The 20,991-nt window shown below is 44.1% G+C and overlaps 2 long non-coding RNA genes across 2 annotated transcripts in view; both read left to right on the forward strand.

The window, feature by feature from the left end:
* The first annotated feature begins 458 nt into the window (after window positions 1-458).
* On the forward strand, window positions 459-863 carry LOC143725793 (uncharacterized). The gene is made up of 3 exons (XR_013198334.1): window positions 459-558; window positions 635-658; window positions 725-863. It is a non-coding gene; the product is annotated as an uncharacterized LOC143725793 (long non-coding RNA).
* Window positions 864-3,139: 2,276 nt separating this feature from the next.
* LOC143725792 (uncharacterized) overlaps window positions 3,140-20,991 on the forward strand; it is a 132,378-nt gene continuing 114,526 nt past the window's right edge. Inside the window, exon 1 of the long non-coding RNA XR_013198333.1 lies at window positions 3,140-3,395. This is a non-coding gene — a long non-coding RNA (uncharacterized LOC143725792). The remainder of the gene's footprint in view (window positions 3,396-20,991) is intronic.

Consider the following 20,991-nt stretch of genomic DNA (forward strand, 5'->3'; position numbering starts at 1 on the left):
ATCTGAGGCACAGTAACAATGTAATTGCATCTGACTATAGTTAACTGAAAATACACAACCTTACAACAGTAACAAATTTTCCCGAAATTTTCTAAAGGTGACTGAACTTCAAAACAAAGCAATACAATAGGATATAGCAAAATACAATCAATCAAGTTAACAATAAACGATTGACCTGTTTGTCATCATATACTCATGTGGTTCTTTTTCCGCATATGTTTTCTACAGTAAACAGATATTGGTCTGTGTTTGTTATAAGCAAGCTGATGAGTTCAATCAGATGTGTTTGATTAGGAGGAGTTCCAGCAAAAACGTGGGTGTTTCTGCAGAAACAGGATTGGGAAACACTGCTGGACTGACCGAAACGAGCACAGAACACGGTGACGGGAAAGCTCTAGGTGTGTAAATGCACAAAAGCAGGCAATCCCAATAAACAGATAAGGATGGGTCTGTTTTTTTTATAAATACTGTGTACACGTGTCTCCTTAAGATATTTCCAGAGGTTTCCTTTTGTTCAGACATTCAACATGCTGGTGCAAAAGCTAAGCTGGATCACTTGTAAGTACTGATTTAGAACTAATTTAACTTGCATGATTTCAAATGTTCAGTTTTTCAATTTGATTTTGATTTTCAGTGTTGCTGTTTCTGTATCAACAAGGTAAGGTAGTTACAACATTTTAATTTATTTCACCTCATGTAATTTTATATAATTTCGCCTAAACAGAATTTTACCTCTCTGCTGGTGCAGAAGCAAAAATTACACAGGTCTGTGAAGGATGATCTGCGTACCTCAGCTGTGTTGAGTAATTCATTCATTTTTTAGTTATAGTTTTGGCCTTTTGTGTCTAAATAGGACACTACAAGATAGAAAAGAAGGGGATCTTGAGTACTGGGGCTAACGGGATAATTAAACAAAGGTGATGGGAATTTTCAAATTAGACAGACAGGGAAAAACTAACAGGACTAAACCAAAATCAAAGACAGGGGGAAACAAAATCACAGAACAGAACTGAACACATTAAAACCATGACAGAACCCCGCCCTCCCCGAAGGCGCATCCTCGAGCCGTATAACATCCAAAGGGGTGGGAGGGTGGGCGCCCTGGAGGCTGACGAGGGCGTGATTGCACAGGACGGGAAGCCTCCAGAGCAGAGCTGGCAGCTCGGGGGACCAGGGCGGAACAGGCAGGGGGTGTGGCCACGGCGGAGCAGGCTGTGGCCACGATGGAGCAGGCTGTGGGTGTGGCCAAGGCGGAGCTGTCAGACCCTCGGGCGTCCAGGGCGTAGCTGTCGAACCCTCAGGCGTCCAGGGCGGAGCTGGCTGTGGGTATGGCCACGGCGGAGCTGTCGGATCCTCGGGCGTCCAGGGCGGAGCTGTCGAACCCTCAGGCGTCCAGGGCGGAGCTGTCGGACCCTCGGGCATCCAGGGCGGAGCTGTCCTTTCTGGTGCCCATGGTGGATCAGACCCTTCAGGTGGCCATGATGGCGCTGACCCTTCTGGTGGCCATGGTGGTGAGGACCCTTCAGGTGGCCATGGTGGCGCTGACCCTTCTGGTGGCCATGGTGGTGAGGACCCTTCAGGTGGACATGGCGGAGCTGACCCTTCAGGTGGCCATGGGGGTGAAGACCCCTCGGGTGGCCATGGGGGTGACACTGGGAACCTCGTCTGAGAGACCTCCGCGGCCCCCCTACCAGGTATACTGCACCCCCCCCAAAATCTTAATGGGAAATTTGACAGGTAAAAAGATTGGTTCTTGGTGCTCAGGAACAAACACCGGCTCAGGAACGGGAACAGTCTCTGGATCAGCAGACGTTGGCGGGACCAGCTGGACGGCCTCAGCGGGCTCTGGCGCCTCCTGGGACTCGGAACTGGACGGGACCGGCGGCTCCTGGGACTCGGAACTTGACTGGACCAGCACATCATGAGACTCGGGACTGGACGGGGCCAGCACATCATGGGACTCGGGACTGGACGGGGCCAGCACATCATGGGACTCGGGACTGGACGGGGCCAGCACATCATGGGACTCGGGACTGGACGGGGCCAGCACATCATGGGACTCGGGACTGGACGGGGCCAGCACATCATGGGACTCGGGACTGGACGGGGCCAGCACATCATGGGACTCGGGACTGGACGGGGCCAGCACATCATGGGACTCGGGACTGGACGGGGCCAGCACATCATGGGACTCGGGACTGGACGGGGCCAGCACATCATGGGACTCGGGACTGGACGGGGCCAGCACATCATGGGACTCGGGACTGGACTCATGGGCCAGAGCTGATGTGTGTGTAGCCCACACACACAGAATCGCTGCAGACATCACAATCAGCGCTGTGTCTTCTTGTGTGGACTCACGTGTGGTGTGCTCAATCTCTGGCAGGTAGGTGACGGGTTCAGGCTCTGGTAGACATGTGACGGGCTCTGGTGGATTGACGATGGGCTCAGGAACTACTGGACTCGGAAATAGTTGGAGTGGAAAAATCTTCCACCACGAAGTTAGATCCACACACCCATAGCGTGTGATCCACAAACTCCAGGAAAGTCAGATTGAGATCTTTTACCAGAAGTATCTGGGCAAGAGGGTCTTTCAATCCACCCTAAAAACTCTGTATAAGTTCCTCTTCCTCCAACGACATGTCATCAAAGATTTAAGTAAAGACCCGCATATTCTTCGAGTGAGTGCTCCCTTTGAAAGAGGATAGGTGTGTGAATTGGTTTCACCTCTTTCTTCCGGTGACATCTCCTCTGGCTCATCTTTGGTTATTTAATGGTTGGTCGTTCTATCAGGTTTTGTGCAGGATGCCGAAGACGAGGACACGGGTACTTGAATGCAGTTAGTTTATTAACTAAATAAACTTTCAGGAACATACAGGAACAAAGGAAACCACTCCAGGACTTCAAAGCACACTACCATACATCGACGACGACCAACAAACACTGAGGGAACACACAGGGCTTAAAAGTACTGGGGCTAACGGGATAATTAACAAACAAAGGTGATGGGAATTTCAAATTAGACAGACAGGGAAAAACTAACAGGACTAAACCAAAATCACAAAGACAGGGGGAAACAAAATCACAGAACAGAACTGAACACATTAAAACCGTGACAGTAGGATTAACAGATAGCAACAAAAAAAGGAACAAAAAAAAAAAAAACAGAAAAAAAAGTTTACTATTTCATTTTATGCATAATTTTACAAGTGTAATTATTTTGTCTATAGTATATTAAAGCTATTCTTATGTAGGCCTACTTGTCATTGTCTGTCCATGAATAAGGTGTGATGGAAGAAAGAGCTGTACTGTTCCTGCAGTGAACTCAGTTTTCTCTGATCCTTGTTTTGGGACTTATAAATACCTGGATGTATCTTATGACTGTATCCTAGCAAGTAAGCCAATGGTTTTATACATATAATTTTCATCCTCGATTTTGCAGTTTAAAATTTTCTTTAATGTTTTCTCTTCTTTACATGTCTAGAACTGGTTGTTACTCTTATTATTACTGACCTCTGTTCCCATTTTCCTTTAACTAATTTTAGAAAGAAGTGTGCCTGCCTTCCAGGTACAGCAGCAGATACGCTTCATCTAGAGTCACTTAGGACATCAGAACACGTACACAGACATAAACGGAATCTTCAGCTATATGTGAAAATTATGCAAAATATACCTAACGGACAATTAGGGGTGGATGATATACCGGTAGACACGATAAACTGGTACGATAAATTTGTCAACCTCTAGAGACCTCAACCTCTGGTCACACAGCAAGTGAGTACTAATTTCTTTTGGGCAGCTTATTGCGCGTGAACAATTCCAGTCTCGGCAAGTATTCATGTAAACGCAGTCGGTTATGTTAAAGTAAACAGCTGAAAATAAGAAAATTGGATGTGTGTCAGTATATTGGATGGTACCTGAGGTCTTAAAGTGACAGCAGCCTAATATATCTGATGCTGTTTTGGGCATTTCAAATTGCGCTTAACCCAAGATTATCGTTGTACTCATCGCAGTCACGGAACGGGGTAATCAAAGACGGCAGGCAGAGATGAGAGAGCCAAATGCAGGGAGACTTCAATGAAAATAAACTATTATAACATAATTCAGGAACAAAATAACATTGAGGAAACCACAGGGAACACAGACACATGCCATCAAACAACAACTGACAGAGAAGCAGAGATTACAAGGGCTATTGAAACAGAGGGGTAAACAAGCTTAACAAGGAAAACTGACACACCTGGAGCAGACTAATAAAAATGGTAAAAACTACAAAACTACAACCTGGCCACAGGAAACAGAACACAGAAACTAGGCACAGAGAAACTACAACATAAAAGTCCCACAGAGCACAAGACACAGAAGCAGATCTGACAGTTGCTTTTGCGATGTTAACCGCATTGCGGTGCCAAACTTGTACAGTATGAAACGATGCAGTGTTAGGATGTTACGACTAGATGCCTATCATTTATTATTTCATTCCAGCGTTTGAGGGGAAACAAATTGGAATTGGAATGAAGAAAATAAAATTTATTTTTACCTTTAATAGTCATAGAAAACACCATAGTAGCCTACTATCTGATATAGTACAGTATGTAATATGAGGATGCGCAATTCTAGAGCCTTTATGTACACACTTTGTGTGCTTCGTTCTGTCAATCAATGACACTGCGAATATGAATATAAAGTTTGAGCAGTGTGAAACATGAAGCAAGATAACCCAGGGTTTGCCCGGGGCTCAGAATGACCTGCAGGGTCAACCCTGCAAACAACCAAAAATAAAGAAAATCACACTGCTCTTGACTGAATCACTTGCACAACTTTAATGAGCATAAATGTAGTTGATATAGTGAAGACTAGGCCTAGTTGTCTTTGTTAACTTAGTTTTTTGGGCTAGTTTGAATGTTTTCCTGATATCAAAATTGCTAGTGAGAATTATTACATTTCAATGTTCATGTTGATATCAAAAAACCTTATTTAAATTTTTTTTTTTAATTACTTGCATTGCGTTATAAGATTCTGGTCATATCCGAAGACTTACATTTTTTAGTATTATTTTTCTTTATTCATTTCCGTAATTTCATAATGTATTTTGTGAAGTCAGAGTAGGTTGTACAAGAGCTATATTTTGCTTAGAGGTGTGTGTGCAATGTAACACGTTCACTGAGCGGAGATTGGCAAAAGTAACTGGTGCAGCTTCCGTGATTCAACAATAATGGGGAAAGCATGATTTTCAAATCTACAATATCATCCACCCTTATACTGTACATTTTTTCATCCTGTGTATTAAATAGCTACTTACCAAATGAATATATAGACATAACAAGTATTTGAATTTAAATTATTTGATTACATGGGAGAAACAAATAGACCTCAGAATGATAGCCAACACAAGGCAATCAATGTTAATAATAATAAATAATATTTTTGGTTGCTGTTTTTTTACCCTATCTTAAGGTGCAATGGGAGGAAGTCTTGTCACCTGAATGCTTCAAATTCTGTCTTCTCTGATCCATGTTGGGGTGTCTTTAAGTATTTGGAAATGACATACTGCTGTAAAAAATATTGTGATTATCCTACCACATAAATGTATTTTATGTTTTGTGTGTGTTTTAAATGAAAACTAAATGTTATAAAATAATGTAAAATGCACCCTAATAGTTTTTGGTCTTTTTATTCACTCCCCAGCAAGACCAAACAAAACAATAAATTAGAATAAACAAAACAACAAAACAGAAACACGTGACAAGAAGGAGACATAGGATTTATAAACCGTGACAGCTCAATGTGCTGCAACTAAAGAAAATGCATGCAAATAGTAAAAAACGCATGCAAATAGAAAACAGCTCTCAATACTTAGTTGGGGCACCTTTTGCCTTAATTACTGCAGCAATGCGGAGCTGCAGCTGGAGTCAGTGCTTCAAGAACCTCATACGCACAGACATATGCAAGACATAGGTTTCAGCTGTCGCATTCCTTGTGTCAAGCCACTCTTGAACAAGCCACAGCGTCAGAACTGTCTAAAGACAAAAAGGACTGGACTGCTGCTGAGTGGTCCAAAGTTAATTTCTCTGATGAAAGTAAATTTTGCATTTCCTTTGGAAATCAAAGTCCCAGAGTCTGGAGCAAGAGAGGAGAGGCACAGAATCCATGTTGCTTGAAGTCCAGTGTAAAGTTTCCACAGTCAGTGATGGTTTGGGGTGCCGAGTGATGGTTTGGGGTGCCACCAAAAAGGTGGATAGAGTGCCGAAGTTATGACGTCACTTTGTAGGCCAAATCGGAAGTGAATTAGCATTTTAGCCAGGGGCGTTTCCAGCATTAAAGGACATCGGGGCTTAGCCCAGACCATTTTATGTAAATACAGGGATTGAAGAGTTTTTGTTTATAACAGTAACAATTTACTTTCAGTCAAAATATATCTTTAACATTATGCACACACACACATACTCTCTCTCTCTCTCTCATCAATATGTTTATGCGTTGGGCTAATGCAAACCATGACCGACTGGGTGTTTACCACTACACTTTGGGCTATGGTCTAACATAAATCAAATTGACCAATCATCATCGCAGATTAGCGTCACGCAAAGGAGGGGTAGGGAAAAATGTATCTTTCAACGATTCATAAGGGAGTCGCTAAGCAAACCAGGTAAAAATAAATGGATATTATAAGACAACAAAAGTGTTTTTTTTTTCATTGCATGCATGTAAAACTGTTGTTGGGGACTCCAAAAACAATATTGGGAACATTGTAAATGCCATAATAGGGACCCTTTAATATAAATAAATTTTAATTTTTGACATAAATAGTTCAAAATGATGTATGAGATCCTAAGTTAAAGCAATACATGAATGACTTTAGTCTACGTTCATTGACACACCATGGTATCGAACTGTATATAATTCTCAATGTACATCTGTCAAAAACTTTTTGGGATAAACAATGTTTCACTTAACTTTCTCCAAAGTAAAATGACTGATTAATTGTTACAAGTTTCCATGTATGATCCTGGCACAGCTGCTGCTGGCTCCTCCCCAGTCTGCAGCTCATCTTTGCAACCCTCTACAAAACCATTTAATCAAATCAAAGTGTATATTTACTACAAACTAATAACACAAAACAAGTCACACATACATGTTATGTTAATGCTTATTGGTTATGCTTGGAGAAAACGACTCGGTTACTAACGTAACCTCGGTTCCCTGAGAGGAGGGAACGAGTATTGCGTAAGTAGCTTACGCTATGGGAAAACTCCTTTTCTCGAGAATATTGAAGTCTTTATGTAAAACGCATTGCAGCTGCACAGCAGACAGCATGAGCGAAGGAGCTCGGTCATTGGCTGTGCTGCGGCAACTTGCTCGAACCAATGACGGGGCGACTCTGAATGCGCGACCAATGAGCGCGCCTCAGAGCCCGCCAAGATGGGCGTGGCCAAGAGCTATATATTGGGCGCCCCGTCATGAGAGTTCTTTAGGTTAAAACGACTGAAGCGAACTAACCAAGCACAAGCACGGCAGCTTACGCAATACTCGTTCCCTCCTCTCAGGGAACCGAGATTACGTTAGTAACCGAGTCGTTTCCTTTCGAGAGGTCTCTCCTATTGCGTAAGTAGCTTACGCTATGGGAACACCATGCAAAACGCCGTGCGTGCTGAACTTCGCCTTATGATAGCCAGAGGCAGGTGCCTGAGCTAAAAGCAAAGTTATCATCCAACCAGCCGGCAGAGATGAGCTTTATATGTGGGGAAAAAAATAAAGAGCGGCCAGAAGGCGCTCAGTGTGACACAAGCACATACATAATGTAGATACAAACTCATAGTTCTACTAGCATCATGCTGATAGTACATTGGAATGCAATGTCGGGACCTGTAGGTTGTAAAACCTGATAAATGTGGACGGTGAGGCCCAGCCTGCCGCCGCACAAATATCCTCGATCGGTACTCCTGGTGGAGTGTGCTTTGACTCCCCAGGGGCATTGAAGTCCCTTGGCTTCATAAGCCAGAGCTATAGCCTCAACTATCCAGTGAGAGATTCTCTGCTTTGAAACGGCGGAACCCTTCGTACGGCCGCCAAAGCATACAAACAGTTGTTCTGTCTGTCTGAATAGGGCAGAACGCTCCAAATACACTCTGAGAGCCCTAACGGGGCAGAGTAGGTTAGCGTCGTGTTCGTCTGCTGGAGACAATAGCGCAGTTAGGGAGATAACCTGTGCTCTGAAGGGAGTGGTGAGCACTTTAGGAATATACCCATGTTTTGGCCTAAGGACGACCCTGCAGTCGTTAGGTCCGAATTCCAAGCAGGCAGCGCTTGCCGAAAGCGCGTGCAGATCGCCCACTCTCTTGACCGAGGCGAGTGCCAGCAGGAGCGCAGTTTTAAGCGAGAGCTGCTTAAGGTGCACGGTTCGGAGTGGTTCGAACGGGGGCCCTTTAAGAGCGTCTAGGACAGTAGCTAGGTCCCAGATCGGCACTGAGGGGGGGCGTGAAGGGTTCATCCTCCTAGCGCCCCTTAGGAAACGAATGATTAGGTCGTTTCTTCCCAATGGACGTTCCATCACAGGGTCGTGTGACGCTGTGATGGCCGCCACATATACTTTGAGCGTGGAGGGGGAGCGGCCCGCCTCCAGAAGCCCTTGTAGAAAACCGAGTACGTCCGTAATCTCGCATGTTTCAGGGTTCTGGCCCTCTGCGTTACACCAGTCACTGAACACTTTCCATTTCTGGGCATATAAGCGTCTCGTGGAGGGCGCCCGCACCTCAGCGATGGTTTTTAGCGCTCCACTCGTGAGGTTCCTGGGAACCCGTTGAGGGGCCATGCATGAAGGGCCCACAGATCGGGTCGGGGATGAAATATCATCCCGCCGAGCCTGACTGAGGAGGTCTGGCCTCAGTGGAATCGGCCGTGGTGCAGATTGCATTTGCATCAATTCTGGAAACCATGTTTGGTTCTTCCAGAGTGGGGCTATCAGGAGCACTGCGTTTTTCTCCTCTCTGACCCAACTGATGACCTGTGGCAGCATCGCGATCGGGGGAAAAGCATATAAGGGGCGGCTCGGCCGACTCTGGGCGAGCGTCCGTGCTTTTTGTGAAGAAAAGAGGGCATTGTGCATCCTCCTTGGAGGCGAAGAGGTTGACCTCCGCCTCGCCGAAGATTTTCCATAACCACTGAATCGTCAGCAGGTTGAGAGCCCATTCTCCTGGGAGAATCTTGTCTCTGGATAGCATGTCTGCCCCTTGGTTCAGCGCGCCTGGCACATGCGCTGCTCTCAGCAAGCGCAAGTTGTGCTGGGACCATAAGATGAGTCTCCTGGCCATTGAATGCATGGAGCTCGACCTGAGTCCACCCTGGCGAATTATGTACGACACTACCGTCATGTTGTCCGTTCGGACCAGGACGTGTTCGTTTTTTAGATGTGGAAGCAGGGCTCTGAGAGCCAAAGCGACCGCTTTCATCTCCAGACAGTTTATGTGTAGGCGCTTCTCCGGGTTTGACCAAAAGCCGGAGACAGGCCTGCCCTCGTAAAGGGCCCCCCAACCTATTTTGGAGGCATCTGTTGTGATCATCTTTCTCCTTGTGTTCACACCCAGGCTCACGCCTGACTGGTACCAATCGGCGGCTTTCCAGTGCGTCAGGGCTTTTATACAGCCGTGGTTCGCTCTGATTAAAAGGTGGCCCGAACGACACGCGTGAGCAGGGACGTGGCTCTTGAGCCAGCGTTGGAGAGGACGCATATGCAACAATCCTAGCTGGAGTACGGGCGATGCTGAGGCCATGAGACCCAGCATCCTCTGAAACCGCTTGACGGGGGCACGCGCGCCCGTCCCTGAATGATGTTGCAAGGCGCCGGATGGTGAGCGCACGCTCTGATGAGAGACAAGCTGTCATTTGCAGCGAGTCTAGAACTATTCCCAGGAAAGAAATCTTCTGGCTGGGAGATAGTATACTTTTTGCAAAATTGATTCTTAGACCCAGGCATTCTAGATGGCTGATAATCCAAGATCTGTGTGTTATTAACTGACTCTCTGATTGTGCTAGGACCAGCCAATCGTCGAGATAATTCAGTATTCACACTCCCCTTCGTCTCAAGGGGTAAAGTGCTGCATCCATACATTTCGTGAATGTACGGGGAGCCAGGGACAGGCCGAACGGAAGTACTGTGTACTGGTAAGACTGTCACTCGAACGCGAATCTCAGAAAAGGCCTGTGATGAGGTGCTATTGGAATGTGAAAGTAAGCATCTTTCAGATCCACTGAGAGAAACCAATCTCCTGGACGTACTTGCGCGAGGATATGTTTGGTTGTTAACATTCTGAACGAGCGAATCATTAGTGCTTTGTTCAGGTGTCTGAGATCTAGGATGGGGCGGAGACCGCCATCCTTTTTCGGGATGAGAAAATAGCGGCTGTAAAAACCTGCCCCGCTCATAGAGGGGGAAACAGTTTCCACAGCGCCCTTTTCTATTAATTTGCGCACCTCGGTGCGTAGAACATGCGAACACTCCTTTCTCACTTTCGTCTCGACCACAGTTGTAAAACGTGCTGGTCTGCGAGCGAACTGGAGCGAGTATCCGTGTTTTATTATATTCAACACCCATTTCGGCATATCTGGAATGTTTTCCCATGCCGCTGCGTGTACAGATACGGGCTGAATACAGGCTAGGGGCGGGCCGCTGTGACGTAGGGACCCGGCCAGCGAATTGCCTGAGCTCGTAGCTCTCAGAGGCACGGGCGCGCGCTGAGCAGCCGAGTGAATGGGCGCGTGTGTGATTACAACAGCGCGCGCTATGTCTGTAAGACTCGCAGCCTGAGCTGGGGTTGTGTTTGACACTGTTTATAAGTGGGGGTGCATAGACAGTGGTAGGCACACGCGTCACTTTTATAATGTTTCCCGCTTTTACTGGGGATGAATTCATAACTGTGTGAACAGTGCTTGTGTGTAGTGGTGCGTACATGACCGTTGGCACGTGATCTACATTCATGGGGCGTGCAGCCTGAGCTAGGAATGAATTTGGGACTGTTTTGACAGTATCTGGGAATGCACACTTTGTGGACATGTGAACCCTTAGTGACACAGGCAGAAAAAGACTCTTTTTGTGTTTTCTGTGTGTCGCCGTAAAAACGGCGTTTGTTTGCAGGTGAGCGAGCTCTGTGACTGGCCCATTGACTGCTGTATAGACATTACCAGCCGCCTGTACGGGGACTGGGGAATGTTTGAGATTTTGCAGAGAGAGTGGTCCGGCTTTTGCGAGACACGCACTCTCTCTTCTCATTCCTGTGGCTAGGAAGACTTTCGAGGCTCAGGGTTCAGCACGATCTTGATCCGAGGACCCCGTCGCTCAGGAGGCGGCTTGTGGTTGTGGGAGTGCGAGCGGCGTCGAGCGTCAGTCTGAGGCGCGGGCTGAGAGGCGGTGGGGGCTGCTCTAGCCCGCTGCGGCTGTGGCGGCCTCTGTCTGCTCTGCGATAAGCTGGAGCGTTTAGGCAGAAAATGGCGCATAGCTTGTGAAGCGTTCTGGGCCTCAGTGAAGCGTTCGGCGAAACCTTTAACTGCCGGTCCAAACAGCCCGCTGGTAGAGATAGGCGCGTCGAGAAACGGGCTTTATCCGCGTCTTTCATCTCCGTCAAAGTCAGCCACAAATGGCGCTCGAGAACAGTCAAATTAGCCATGGCGCGGCCAATAGACTGGGCGGTGGCCTTCTTGGCTCCGGGGGCTATGTCAGTCGCGCTGCGTAGGTCCTTGAAGGTTTCGGGTTCGGGGCCAGACTCGTCAAGGGAGCGGAGAAGCTTGGCTTGGAACACTTAAAGTACCGCCATTGAGTGAAGCGCTGACGCAGCTTGGCCTGCGGCGGCATAGGCGCGACCAGCGAGAGCCGAAGTAGTGCGGCAGGGCTTCGAGGGGTGGGAAGCCTTGGTTTTCCATCCAGTGGTGGAGGGCGGGCAGAGATGATTGGCCACGGCCTCCTCGAGGGGCAGCGTTCCCTCGTAGCCTCTTTCCTTCACGCCGTCCACAGAGGAGAGCGACGAAGAAAAAGAAGGCTTCAGACGCGCAGAGTGGGGGGCTTTCCATGACTTGGTGAGTTCGTCGTGAACTTCCTGGAAGAAAGGAGAAGGTCTTTGCCGAGGGGCCTGCTGGCGCCCCTGTAGAAACCACTCGTCCAGTCGGCTTCGGGTTTGTTCTTCGGGAGAAGACCAATCGAGCCCGAGGTCCTCCACGGCCTTAGAAAGGATGCGGACAATCACCGTATCCATAGAGGATCCCCAACTCGTGTTAGTTAGCGTGTTAGTTGGCAGGGTCGAAAGTGGAGCCCGGCCAGTCGTCAGATGCAGCGTCGATGGACAAAGAGTCATCTACTCCCCCGTCGTCCTCGGACGCGCCGAAGGTCACAAGGCCCACCGCTCTGCTAGAGGGGTGTGGGTCCGGCTGGGTGAACTGAACACTAGCGGAGACTGGCTCGGCGTGACGTCACTGAGCTCAGGTTCAGGAAGCCTCTGTGAGCGGCGCTTTTTCTTAACACGCGGCTCAAACAGAGGGGTGTCGGCGATGGGCTCGCTCGCGGTGAAAGCGGCGAAGCGAGCCCGCAGTGCGGAGAGACCCAGGTCGTCACATTCCGGGCATCCGCCCTTGGTCAAAGCAGCTTCTGCGTGGTCCCGGCCCAGTGCAGCGAGCGCAGATGATGTGACGATCCCCGTCAGGAAGAAGGTCTCTGCACAACGCGCAGGAAGGCATTTGGAACAACGCCTCAGAAAATTGCTCTTTTACAAATGTCGCGGGGCGAACAGATGTAAATACTTGCGTGTAGCGCGCCGGATGGCTCAGTAGGATGGCGTTCGAAGGCGGCTGAAGATGCCAACGTCCTCGTAGCAATCCCGCTGGTACGCTTTCCACGGCGGCTAAGGCTTTCAATAATCCGGAGGACCCAGCGAAGAAGCTGTTCGCTGAAGGAGATTAAATCTGAAGAACTCTCATGACGGGGCGCCCAATACATAGCTCTTGGCCACGCCCATCTTGGCGGGCTCTGACGCGCGCGGGCGCGAGGCGCGCTCATTGGTCGCGCATTCAGAGTCGCCCCGTCATTGGTTCGAGCAAGTTGCCGCAGCACAGCCAATGACCGAGCTCCTTCGCTCATTGCTGTCTGCTGTGCAGCTGCAATGCGTTTTACATAAAGACTTCAATATTCTTGAGAAAAGGAGTTTTCCCATAGCGTAAGCTACTTTCGCAATAGGAGAGACCTCTCGAAAGGGAACTCCAAATCTTGTTTGCTTCCTTTTTCTTAAATGTTTTCTTTCCTGCTCGCTGACTGTGTCAGCTGTTAAGTTGACGGTTGACTGTGCTAGCTCCTCCTCCTCCTCCTGCTGCTGCATATTCAACAGAGAGGAAGAAACGGAGTAGCCCCTAGGCTACCGACAGCAAATAAATGTATTCTATAGGCTAGATTATTTTTAAGGTCTATTTTTACAGGCTGTATGCAGTATATGCAAAGCCAAAGCGCAATGAAATAAAGCAACTTATGATTTCAGGCGTTTACACAGGCTATTGTCCAGTTTCATATTTGCTCAGTGACAGCATAGACTGTAAAAAAAGCTGGACGATGCCCATTCGCTCTCTTCCATTGGCGAGAAGTGAAGCCGCCATTGTCCCGATATGGCGCTGACATCAGTCGAGAGATGTGGCTGCAGTGAGAGCTGTGCTGCGTTACTTCCCCTCGGGGGAATCCCTGCCGCCATTTTGAAGTGCGTTCCACTTCGTGAAGAGGACGAGGGAAGTTTATATGGACAGACACTCGTTACCTCGATTTTGACAGAGGGAGCGAGTCTACTTCATATGTACACTTCAGGCAGTTCCATATACCACAATGCAACACGATTGTGACGTCACCGCCGATCTCGTCTAATCACCACCACCACAAACATATTATCATATCATATAATATTATATATTAATTAGATTTTTTTATGTAAAACAACCCAAACACACCTATATACATTTGGATGCTGCATTAAACAAATTCTTAAAGGGAAAAAATTTGTAAATAATAAATCAACTCCATAGCTGATTCCAAGTGATCAAGGGCTTAGGACGTTCCAGTTCAGCCCATTGCAGTTTCCGCCAGAAGTGGACACTCGTGCAACGTAAGCAATGACGCACATCCGAGTGAACGAGACGGAGGGAAGTTAGCGAGTGAAGGGCATGTCAATTTTGGACTGGAATGCAGCCGAGGAGTGAAAAAAGCGCAGACAAGCCGGACAGTTCTCGCTTCTCGCAGTGGATCTGGCACCTGCGAGATCAATGATGGATATCGCGGGATTCACGCTCGTGCACAGTGTTGCTAATAAACTGGATGTAATTTAAGTTCTGTTGCTTTTATATGAAAATAAATATAATGAACAAGACACCCAAAGTACTAATTATTTAACTCCATTCCAAATAAGTGTTTATCAATATTTTTTTCTTTAATACAGACATAGGCTATGTGTTTTTTTGTTTTTATAATAAAATGACATTGCATAACCCATAGAGGTTGATCGCACTGTCCGAGAGTTTGGGAATATTCACACATTTAGGGCTTTATAGGTCAGTAGTAATACTTTGTAAATGATACAGAACTTAATAGGTAACCAGTGTAGAGATGATAAAATTGGTGTTATATGATCATATTTTCTTGACCTAGAAAGAACTCTAGCAGCTGCATTTTGCACTAACTGTTGCTTGTTTATTGAGGATGCAGGACAGCCAGCTAATAAAGCATTACAGTAATCTATTCTCGATGTCATGAATGCATGAACTAACTTTTCTGCATCAGAAACAGATAGCATGTTACGTAGCTTAGGATTGTTTCTACGGTGGAAAAAGGCTGTTCTTGTAACATGATATATGATTTTCGAAAGACAAGTTGTGGTCTAGTATATACCCAGGTCTTTTACTGTAGTGGATACAGTAACAGGACATCCTTCTAAATTAAAGTTGTATTGTATGAGGTTTTGTGGGTAGTTTTTTTGACCAATAAGTAATACCTCCGTTTTATCTGAATTTAATAGCAGGAAATTACACATCATCCAGCATTTTATATCTTTAAGACACTCTGTCAATTTAGATAAGTTAGTGTTTTCATCTGGTCGTGATGAAATATATAATTGAGTGTCATCAGCATAACAGTGGAAATTAATTCCATGTTTTCTTATAATATTACCAAGTGGCAGCATATATATTGAGAATAGCAGAGGGCCTAACACCGATCCTTGCGGCACTCCATAGTCTACTGAGTCTACTGTAGTCTACTGACGATTTTCCCCATTTAAACAGACAAAATGGTAACAGTCTGATAAATACTGATCTGAATCTGATGAAATAATATAAAAAAATTTGATTAAGTTATAGAAAGAAAGCGACCATAGAACGCTCCCTTTCCAATCGCCCAAGCTGTCAGTCAATCAATAACACAGCGTGCAAATCTCGTTATGAAATCAATGACGCTGTTACACTGCACAACGAAGCTCTACCTGTATTTACGTCGTATTTGCATTGTTATTTGATGAACAAGCATTCGTGAGTGTGCAAAAACTGCGTTGCAATAATGAGATCTTTATTCACGTGATCACCAGACTGTATGTCATCTGCTCAGCTCATCACTGCAACCTTTCATGTGATGGAATAGATTTAAATATAATGCTTTAAACAATACATTTAAAGATTTGTAAATCTTCTCGATAGCTGTAATAGTAAAAACGTAGTAGTTTCCGAGAGTTTCACATGTAATACTAGCTATTTTATATGCAAACATGTCAGCCAATCACAGCAGTGGGCGTTTACACTGAAGTCTCCCAGCAGACACGCCCCTTCAAACAGAGCGTTCAAATCAGAGGCTAAAATCAGTCTAGGAAAAATGCCTTAATAATGCCTTATTTCTTAATTATGACAATGTTTGATGTAAAAATCATACTAACATTATAAGGGCACCCCAGGCAACATTATAAAATAATAAAATAATCCAGTTCATGACCCCTTTAACTTGTTATTCATCACATCATGTGGTTTCATTGTTGTCGCCTGCTAACCATTAGGAACAGATGAAAAGGTCTATAAATTATTGTCATTATTGTAACTGGTGTCATTATTGTTAGGACATATTAGGCTACTACAGCTAATTGAAAACTTTGCAGGATAACCAATATCCTTATAGCTGCTCAAGAAAGGAACACTATATAAAGAGAAGATGTGAAAATTTCACAATGAAGGGTAATGGTGTGTTAAATTGGTCTTACTATGAAAAGGTATTACAACGGTGACATTTATTTACTAATAAAATGATTACATTAGATGGAGAGCAGTATAGGTATGAAGGCCAAACTGGCCAATGGGAAAGAAACATTTATAAATTGCAAAACAAGTAAATGTTCTTCATTAACATGTAACTTATTCTATAGTTTGTGCTTCCTTCCTTAGAATGAATGTTCAGAATGTGGAAGGTGGGACTGTGGTCAGACCTTCACAGTTGGCAAATACAGCTGTCCTGCATGCTTGTACATTTGCTATTTTTTTTCTTTTGCTGTTCTTGCTTTCATACCTCTTAGCTAATGAATATGTTTGTTGTCCCCTAAATAAATGCTGTGGGTAATTCACTGGATCCATAAGTTACGGCTTATCAATTTTCACCTCTATTTAGGAACATTTATGCTGTATGCTTGATGCTTTAACTCATTACTCAGCAACATTAAAATAAATAAATAATAAATATTTATTATACCATTTATATAAATGTTTGACGTACCTTTAACTGCAGTATTGTTGCTCAATTTAAATTAAGCCACAAATTGACCCTTCGCTAAGCCCAGCCCTACCTAGTTACTGTTGCTACGCCTGTCAAGCTTTCACGCCTGGCACATCTATTACAGTGTGTATGCACCGTGTCAGACATTCCCAATGAGATAATTAGACATTATTGGCGAAAATGTGAAATATCTGAGAGAGCAAGACAAAACGGACTGTATGCATTCGAGGGATATATCCACGACATAATATGCAACTGATTAGCGAATGATTTCATAAAAATGTAAGCTAAAGCCTATAGTCCCAGCGCAAGCAGCAGCGCCTCATACGCTGACCATTCAAATGGGAAACACACAAATTGAGGAACAGCTATGTTCGTGCGCAGCAGGGTAAGTGAAATGTGAAAATAATCGAATAATTATAGGGCTGCAACAACTAATCGATAAAATCGATTATAATCGATTATGAAAATCGTTGTCAACGAATGTCATTATCGATTAGTTGGTCTGCTTACGTCACGGGGAGCGTTTACTGGTACGCACACACACGCAAGGTCTCTCTCCCTCAGGTGCTCTGCCGAGCGCGCGCGCTACACGGTTTGGAGCAGTCTCTTATGTCTCGCATGCGCGCTCTTGCTTGCGCGCTCTAGATTTCGGGAGTTTGAACTAATTCGCGGGCATCAGGGAGCCGCAATCAATATGCGGGAGACTCCCGGGACCTTGGGATGTCTGTATTTTGTCTCGAGCATCAGGTTGCGCAATCAGTTCGCTCGCAACGTAAGTGATGGATTAAAATAGCGCTACCGCAGAAAAAGGTTAAATTAAAACGGTCTTTACAAAGCGAAGCACTAAATATAAAGGCAGTTAATAACAGCAGCAGTAAAATATAGTTTTTAGTCACTGTACTCAGTGGTTTTCAGCGAATGCTTGTGCACTAATGCATAATTTCTCCTGTCCTTTACTCAAGCCTGTTAGCTTGCTGGGTAACGTTACCTCCATTCCGTTCTCTTTTTATAGCATTTGTCTACTAAGTTTTAATTGTTTTTCAAACGCGATCTACTGCGGCTCTACGTTCACACAATTGTTTTCAGTCTTTCTATATTTATTTAATCAATTTATCCTTATATTATTCTTTTATATATTATATAATATATATATTATATTCTTTATCCTTATATTCCTTATATATAATTAATTTTTAATAAAAATTAAATGAATTATATATTTTAGATGTTTTTAGTTTGTTTTTAGTTCAGATATTCACATCTGAACAACATGTCTGTGTAAATTTGTTTTAACAAAAATTGTGTTAAAACATAATATGTTGGATATCATTTTTTTAACAATAATCATGTTTGTCAACTTGCCATCAGCAATTATCATTAAAAACAATGCAAATATTGATATTAGTAAAACTCAATGTGTGGCTTTTGCACTTTTTAAAGTACACTTTTACACATAAATACCCTGATTTACGGTTTTATTTAGTTATAAAAAAAAAAAATCTAATTTAATTTCTATCCGATTAATCGAAAAAATAATCGTCCGATTAATCGATTATCAAAATAATCGTTAGTTGCAGCCCTAAATAATTATAAATCAAACAGTTTATCCAAACATTTTGTGGAATAACACTAACACCGGGAGAGCTGCATTTGGATTGAGTTAAAGTTACTCAGTCAGGGGTAGTAGGCCGTCGATTAACAAAATGCTGAAATATATTTTAACGTATGTCAGTGAGCCTCCATCTTGTCTTTAATCTTGTCTTTAAACTTTCACAGGTCAGTTTGGGTCAGTTAACTGTTTCCCTGAGAGGTTAACTTGGTCATTCTGATTTGTGAAAACTTCCAGAGGTCAGTTTGGGTCAGTTAACCCTTCCCTGAGTGGTTAACTAGGTCAATCTGATTTGTGAAAACTTTCACAGGTCAGTTTGGGTCAGTTAACCGTTTCCCCGAGTGGTTAACTTGGTCATTCTGATGTGTGAAAATTTTCACAGGTCAGTTTGGGTCAGTTAACCCTTCCCTGAGTGGTTAACTTGGTCATTCTTTTTTAAATATTTTTTTTTAAATTATATTTATTGTAGATTTTCAGGTTTTCAGACAAATAGACGATACAATCACAGGACAGAACCAAAAAAAAAAAAAAAACTCCTTCAGTTAGATTCAAATGTGCAGAAAACCACATCATCAGGCACAGGCAAGGAAGGTCAAAACAGATGTTTTCCTAGTGAGACATTATAAACCAGGTGAGACTGTACAACTTGACCACATGAGATATACATAGGTATCTTTACATTAAAGACAGAGGTCAACGGAAATAACAATAAAATCCTAATAAAAAAAACAATTTAAAAAAATGAATAGAAAAACATTAAATTGCGTCATCATTGTTCATTTTTAACAAGTGATTGAAAAGAGGCCTCCAAGAGGCTTCACATTTCTCTATATTTCCAGAAATAATATATCTGAGTCTTTCAACGTGCAAAGTGGAGGAAAGTTTCGACAACCAAAACTTGAATAGTGGCTTCGAATTTTTCTTCCACATGCAGAGTATAGATTTTTTGGCAATCATCAAACCATCCTGTATAGGCAGTCGGGTAGCATTATTAAAGGGTTAGTTCACCCAAAAATGAAAATTAAGTCATTAATTACTCACCCCCATGCTGTACCAACCCCGTAAGACCTTCATTCATCTTCGGAACACAAATGAAGATATTTTTGATTAAATCTGAGAGGTGGATCACTGCTACATAGGCTGCCAGAGGGAATGAAACTTGACGGCCCAGAAAGTCATTAAAGAACATGTTTAAATATTCCATGTGCATACAGTGGCTCAACTATAAGTTTATCAAGCGACGAGACTACTTTTTTTCCGAAAAAACCCCCATAAATAACGACTTTATTCGACTATTCCTTTTCTTCCTTGTGGGCCTGAGACGAGAGTTCAAGAGATTTCCACGACGCATGCGCGAGAACTGAGAAGAGGACGTTCTTCTTCTAATACTTCTTGTTCAGTTCTCGCGCATGCGTCGTGGAAATCTCTTGAACTCTCGTCTCAGGCCCACAAGAAAGAAAAGGAATAGTCGAATAAAGTCGTTATTTATGGGGGTTTTTTTCGGAAAAAAAGTAGTCTCGTCGCTTGATAAACTTATAGTTGAGCCACTGTAGGCACATGGAATATTTAAACATGTTCTTTAATGACTTTCTGGGCCGTCAAGTTTCATTCCCTCTGGCAGCCTATGTAGCAGTGATCCACCTCTCAGATTTAATCAAAAATATCTTCATTTGTGTTCCGAAGATGAACGAAGGTCTTACGGGGTTGGTACAGCATGGGGGTGAGTAATTAATGACTTAATTTTCATTTTTGGGTGAACTAACCCTTTAAGGCGCAACAAAAAGGCCGACCAGCCAAGAATGGCATTCGCAGGATCCAAGGGAAGCTCACAAGCATAACCTTCAGAAAGAAACTGAAAAACTTCTGACCAGAATTCACCCAGTTTTGGGCATGCCCAGAAAAGATGACCAAGAGAGCCCTCCGCAAACTCACACTTATTGCAGAGAGGGGAGATAGTAGGATAGAAAGAGTTAGGTTTAACCCTTGAGTAATGTAATCTGTGCAACACCTTATACTGAATAAGTTGGTGCCTGGCATTAATAGAACAGGTGTATATATTTAAGACATTTTTCCCAGTCCTCCTCAGAGAGCTGAACCTCTAGTTCCTCTTCCCAAACGTTTTTCAGATGAATAGTGGAAAAATCCAACTGACTTGTGAAGAAGTCAACAAATTTTGTAACTAACTTTGGAGTGTTGGGAACGCAAGTAAGCAATTTTTGTAATTCACTATCTGTTGACAATATTTCAAATTTTGGCACAGCGGAACGAACATAATTTCTAATTTGTAGGTATCTAAAGAAATGTGAAGCAGGAAGGTCATATTTCTCTGTTAGTTGAGTGAATGTGGCAAAATTATTGTCTGTATATAAATCTCTCAAGGTAAGGATTCCTTTTTTTAGCCCAACCTATGAACACTGGGTCTAATAGTGAAGGTTTAAAGGAATGGTTACGACAGACAGGAGCAAGAAGGGAGGTATTTGGCAATTTAAATGCCTTACCAATCTGAAGCCATATCCTAAGAGAATTATTAATCATAAAATGGGATCCTACTGTGGCTTTAAATGTCGCTGGTACAGCAAAAAGTAATGAGGAGAGTGACGAATTTGAGGCACCTTGCTCA

The sequence above is a fragment of the Siphateles boraxobius genome, unplaced genomic scaffold (genome assembly GCF_051911475.1).
Source record: "Siphateles boraxobius isolate OS27281-9 unplaced genomic scaffold, OSU_SipBor_1 77, whole genome shotgun sequence".
NCBI lineage: Eukaryota > Metazoa > Chordata > Actinopteri > Cypriniformes > Leuciscidae > Siphateles > Siphateles boraxobius.